The 6,766-nt window shown below is 45.6% G+C and overlaps 1 pseudogene; it reads left to right on the forward strand.

Moving 5' to 3' along the window:
* Positions 1–5,900, forward strand: part of LOC115553800 (uncharacterized) — a 37,442-nt pseudogene extending 31,542 nt beyond the window's left edge.
* The last annotated feature ends 866 nt before the right edge of the window (positions 5,901–6,766 follow it).

The following is a 6,766-nucleotide window of genomic DNA, read 5'->3' on the forward strand; positions in this document are numbered from 1 at the left end:
AAAGCTTAGTGTCAACCAATGTCAACCATTCGGTGGAATAAATATGTTTAGTGAATATAGATCAAATATATCCTAGTGTCTTAGGTCAAAATAGCCCCCCTCACCCTCCCCCACCCTTGGTGCATACTTACTTTATCGTCGTTGTGGATATCCTTAGCAATGAGTTGATACTTCATGTTGGGTCTTGAAATGTTCATAAGAGTCCACAGAAATCGAATATCAATATTATTTTAGTCTAATTACATCGTGTATATGCACACGCCATCTCATACAAAGCAGCCGAAAAATAGAAAACCGAAACGCTGCAATGTTTTTTTGTAGAAAACTGCTTTTATGTTTATACTGATTTTCTCTTACTTTTAGAGACACGTCAGTGTAATTGCGGATGGCGAGAGCCCTGAAATACATCTGGACAGCTGCAGCGGTCTTCATCACTGCCCCTTCTGCCAATACAAAGCATCAAAATGTGTTATCGACTATCACATCACATGCCATGCCTCGGTTAAATACAGAGGTATATTTTCTTAATTTCTTCTTCTTCTTCTTCTTCTTCTTATTATTATATATTTGATACCATTTTAAATACACTATTTAAAATATGTCCATTATGAAAGCAGTTATTATTAATTGTTTATCTTGTATATTTCTTCTTTCAGAGTTCACAATCATAAAGTGCGGTTTAGATTGCAGGAAGAAGACGCACTTTCATTGTTGTAATTGTGCAATAACAATTATGGACCGAAAACAGATTTTAAAGCACCTGGAATCGCACAACACCCCAGAGGCCCCTCCAGAGAGACATGTGGCCCCTCCAGTCACCCCAGTGGCCCCCCCAGTGGCCCCTCCAGTGGCCCCTCCAGTGGCCCCCCCAGTGGCATCTCCATTCACACCAGTGGCCCCCCCAGTGGCCCCTCCAGTGGCCCCTCCAGTGGCCCCCCCAGTGGCCCCTTCAGTGGCCCCTCCAGTGGCCCCTCTAGTGGCCCCCCCAGTGGCCCCTCCAGTGCCCCCCCCAGTGGCCCCCCCAGTGGCCCCTCCAGTGGCCCCCCCAGTGGCCCCCCCAGTGGCCCCTCCAGTGGCCCCCCCAGTGGCCCCTCCAGTGGCCCCTCCAGTGGCCCCCCCAGTGGCCCCTCCATTCACACCAGTGGCGGCCCCTCCAGTGGCCCCTCCAGTGGCCCCCCCAGTGGCCCCCCCAGTGGCCCCTCCAGTGGCCCCCCCAGTGGCCCCCCCAGTGGCCCCTCCAGTGGCCCCCCCAGTGGCCCCTCCATTCACACCAGTGGCCCCTCCAGTGGCCCCTCGAGTGGCCCCCCCAGTGGCCCCCCCAGTGGCCCCTCCATTCACACCAGTGGCCCCTCCAGTGGCCCCTCCAGTGGCCCCCCCAGTGGCCCCTCCATTCACACCAGTGGCCCCTCCAGTGGCCCCTCCAGTGGCCCCCCCAGTGGCCCCTCCAGTGGCCCCTCCATTCACACCAGTGGCGGCCCCTCCAGTGGCCCCCCCAGTGGCCCCTCCATTCACACCAGTGGCCCCTCCAGTGGCCCCTCCAGTGGCCCCCCCAGTGGCCCCTCCATTCACACCAGTGGCCCCTCCAGTGGCCCCTCCAGTGGCCCCCCCAGTGGCCCCTCCATTCACACCAGTGGCCCCCCCAGTGGCCCCTCCATTCACACCAGTGGCCCCTCCAGTGGCCCCTCCATCCGCACCAGTGGCCCCCCCAGTGGCCCCTCCAGTGGCCCCTCCAGTGGCCCCCCCAGTGGCCCCCCCAGTGGCCCCTCCATTCACACCAGTGGCCCCTCCAGTGGCCCCTCCATCCACACCAGTGGCCCCCCCAGTGGCCCCTCCAGTGGCCCCCCCAGTGGCCCCTCCATTCACACCAGTGGCCCCTCCAGTGGCCCCTCCATCCACACCAGTGGCCCCTCCATTCACACCAGTGGCCCCTCTAGTCACCCCAGCGACCCCTCCAGTTACCCCAGTGGCCCCTGCTGTGGGACAAGTCCCTCCTGTGAGACAAATAGCAAAGGTTACTTGTTCACACTGCAACCTCCAATTAAACCGTAAGAATTACAAGACACACATACGCCGGAAGCACGTCGATTCTTTTGAGGTTGTCTCGAAAGAAAGACATTTGGCATGTCAGTGCATCGATCCAAAAAATGGTGTGTTTGCGGTTGAAAATTCGTTTCATGGTCCAGCAACACCCATACACGTGATAAAAAAAACATGGGGACCGACACAGAAAATTGTATGTGAGTTGAACCAATGCCAACTGAATGCAGAATTTGCCGTACGATCCAGGATATTACCCTTTGAATGTCATCATCTAAGGTCACTGTCATACTGCCCACGGTCAGAGAGCAAAGTTCCTGTTTTATCTGAGGAATCCTTGGTTTTGATGGTTCAAAACAAATGGTTTGGAGAGGAGCGGAAAGCAAGCCTCATACAGCGGCAAAAGGAGGCAGATGCTGAAGGTGTGCCCCTGTCTTTGGAACTCACAATCGGTGGACCACCAGCCAAGTACCACATTTCTGTGTACGAGCCCAAGGTGTCCTATTATAGCAGGCTTCAAAGGACCATTGTAGCTTATGACAGCAAAAAAAATAGTTGGCATTGTCCTTGCGCCAAACCAAAACAGGCATGCAAACATAAAGCCATAGGTAAATGGCACCTTTTTCAAACAAAAAGGCACTTGTTTAGGAGACTGAAGTCCACCGATTCAGAGGGAACCCTACCACCACAACTGACTTCAGAGCAGGACGGCAGTCAGCGGGAAGAGGGAAACTATCCACCAAGGGACAAAGGGGTAGAAAGAATGCTGAAGTACATCGCGGCGAATAAAAAGCTCCCTGCTGAAATACCACAGGCTCTCATACAACAGAGCAGAGATGCCCATGTGTTGAATGGCTATCCAAGGCATTTGATTCCAAAAGAAACCACATGTACGGAATGTGATTGCATGCTCAGTGACCCTGTACTGATAACCTCTAAAGGGAGGATTCTGTAAGCCAATAGTTTCATTGAAGGTAATTCTTTCATTACTTCATGCTTCTCATACCTCAAATCAAATCATGATGCCACATTCAATTCATAGCAAAATAATATTCTCTACTGGTCTGAGAAGGCAAGCATAAGATATTCAACAATTGTGGTATTACATTTTCTAAGGAATATCAACCTACAGGAGAGTATGCCTGGACTGCAACATGGTGTACAGGTACCAGGAGTGGGAGGATGGTGTCCACAATTTTGACGACCATCTGATCCTGTCCCTGCACTTGTGCCTGTCGTTAAGGAATGGAATACAGGTGAAACCACATTACTCTGTATATTTTGTGTTAACTTAAATACATAAACTATGATACAGTAGAAAAGTAGAGCATTCTGTTTATATTGTCCTCATTATGACCTTATACTATCTTGCCATAGTCACCTCACATAGTTCATTATATTTTATAATGAATATTATAAAATATAATATTCATTATATTATATCCCATTATAGACACAGCCTATTTTATCAGCAACAAAAGGACAAGATTCACGCAATCTATTAAAACTGTAAATGAGTATTGTTTATTGTCCAAGCTGTAGTGTTTTAGCCTGGTCCTACCAGACCATCGTACTTCATTTCATTTGTACACAAGGTCTGGAATCGCTCAATTGACAAACGTTAACTCACTTGAAGGCGGGTGTCTGTTGAAGTTTCAAACTATTGGATCTGGCCAGTACCACTTTGGATCTGCTAACCAAAACGCATAACGTTTGGTCGTGACATATTTCATGCGCCGGCTTCTGAGCCACTCCCTCTGTTCGCTGATTGGACCGGCAAAAATCTGTCTGGAGAAAACCTACGAATATACCACAGGCCCAGACTGATACTGAAAATTGAGCGGAAGTACGTAGGCGGGCGGTGCCAGGCTAGTAGTGTTTCAGGGCTGACCTAAAATGGGACTCAATAACAAAAGTATCTTAAAATAAAGATGTTTGAATTGTTAAATGATTAATTGCATTTCTCTCCATTTTTCCAGACACACACTGCTGTCAGTAGACTTCTTGACACTTTTGAAGCTACAGAAAAAATGTCCTTCCCAGGGGGAAGGACAGGGTTCTGCAGGCCTATTTACACTTCGAGGCTTTAACTGACCATGAATACATGTATGCATGTATATCCTGTGGATACAATCCATCAGTTATAGTAATGGATCTTCACAAAAAAGGGGTATTTAATATGCCAGGTGAGCTTGATAAAATGTTGTTTCACAAAATGTATTCACTCAACGCTTTCACAATAGCGGCTTTCTCCAAATTACTGTCATCTCAACAATATTGTAACTATAATGCAGTTACAATATTGGATTTTTTTTGTAGCAGCATGCTCCCATGATTTATTTTTTTCATGTTGACACCAACATCATATCTATCTTTTTTTACCAGTCAGTGACATTGAAAGCCCACCAGACAACTATGATGGTCATGTGGACATCGAACAGTTCTGGGACGCTGTGACCAGAGAAATGCTCAGCAGAGGTTTAATTCCATGTAAGTCATGAACAAAGTCAAACCAGCTTTTAAGAATAACAATGTTTTGTCTCTGTTTGAGATTATGTGAAATCATTTTCTAAACAAATTGCTTTACGCAACTATTTCAATAGTAGGTGAGAAGAACCCCTTTGTTGTTGCCCCGAGCTACCACCACTGGGCACCATGGATCGGTCCCCAAACCAGATGCTCAGCACATGTCCTGAACACTGAGTTTGAGAAGTTACATACACCCAAACTGGAAAGCACTGAGGCTGATGACCAGCTAATAACTGAAGAGCGCCTGGTTGACGAAGTATTAAACCTGAAGGTAAGTTTGATGTGAAACAACTTAACTAAATATGTGTCTTTTATGTGACACAAAACATAATTTCTCAATAATAAATAATAAAAAACATGCATTTTCCCAACAGGTAGAGGCAGTAAGGGCTCTTTGCAAAGCCTGTGGGTTGGATAACAAGGGCTCAAAGACAGACCTTGTGGTCCGATTACAGCAAAAAATGTCCAATAGGGTTACTTACAACAAAGTCTTTCAGAAGGTGTGGGGGGCTTCTGGTGAGTGAAATATGTGAATCCAATAGTTGTTTAATTTAATCTGACAATAATTTTGTTTGTGTAAATGAGCAACAGCTTTATCATCGAGTTACGTATATTAGGCATTTTTTCAGAGCGCAAAGATGAATATTGTGAGATTACTAACAAAACACTTCTGTTGTCTTGTAGGTGGCTTGGCTGTCATCACTTGCCCGTGTGGCGTTGTGTACTCTGTAAAATTCAATCTCAGAGCAGAGAGCCCACGTGACTATGTTGATATGCTGCTGTCATGGAAACACTTCCCAAACATTTCAGTCTATGACTACGCGAGGGGATTAGCAGTGCATGCCAACAGAAGACAGCCGGACACGTTTGAACCATTTCAGGGGAGGTTATTGGAGCCAACTGTGGAGAACATTAAGCAGGCATCAGAGGGCAAGCTTAAAGTTCATATGCCTTGGTTGAAGAACCCCAAGGTGCCAGAAGACAAAAATGGCCACCCACTAACTGGCTCATCGGAGCATTATGCTCTTAGTGATGTCTTCCACCAGAGCAACAGTCAAGATCCAAGTGATGTCCTTAGAAAGATCGGACACGTGCCTGAGCTTGTTGGTCAAATAAACAGCCAGTGTGTAGAACAATTGTTTTCAGGAATGAGGAAAAATAATTATTTCCTCAACATGACCACACCCTCCAACCATATATTTCTACAAAGAAATATTTTACACCATCACAATGTGGCGAGGAACCAGAAAACAAAGGACGAATCCTGCAATATTGTTCCTGCAAATACTGAAATGCAATTGGATAGCCATGGAAAAATGATGGGTAATCTATAAAATACATATAATATAACAATGTTTGGAATTTCAATGTTTAAGTTTCTTTAAAAAAAACATTTAACATTTAATTCAACAGTCCTTCCCCCACAACCTGTACTGTGCACCATGTCATCAAGCCGCAGTAATAACAGTGAGGAGCTACAAACGTGTAAGTCAGATGCTCCTTCAAATTATATTTGGTCCAATGTGGACTTTGTCATAATTATGAAAATCTTTTTGGGCGGTCTTTCCTCTAGCTACTGATGACAGTGAGCTGGATGACTTCACTAGTCTTCAGAAAATAACGGCGAGCAGAGCATGCTGGGGACAGGAGCTTCTGAACATACAGACACAGCAGGTGAAGTGAACTACAAAGACATTGTACCTATCTGTAAAGTGTACTTAATAATAACATATATTGTCTTTCCTTCCCTAGTTAGAGGACATCACCGATAAAAACAGAAGTCCAACTGAGCACATTGCATATGTGAACAACTTAGTCCTCAGTCGATCCGATTTTTGGAGCATAGGTTTGGGATCAGAAGTGAATGGGATGGTAACAATACAGAACAAAATGTTTTGAAACTTTTAAAGGTTATCTATTTCATCCATGTTTGTTAATTTATTTACAGTGTCTTAATTCATTTGTGTATGCTTTTTTTTGCCAGATCCTGAGCAGTTGTCTGAAAGTTATTGAGAAGGTTGTAAAACTCTTCTTATATATGTAAACCAAATAGAATAAATAATCACAATGGATTGTTACTATAACAGATTGTTGAACTTTGTCTGTTACAGAAAGTAGCAAGCATGTTTGCTGCAAGCAGTCATGTTGTCGCTACTTGGAGTCCCCCATCATCGTTGAACCCCATGCTTCATTTGCCGGT

The sequence above is a fragment of the Gadus morhua genome, chromosome 11 (genome assembly GCF_902167405.1).
Source record: "Gadus morhua chromosome 11, gadMor3.0, whole genome shotgun sequence".
Lineage (NCBI taxonomy): Eukaryota > Metazoa > Chordata > Actinopteri > Gadiformes > Gadidae > Gadus > Gadus morhua.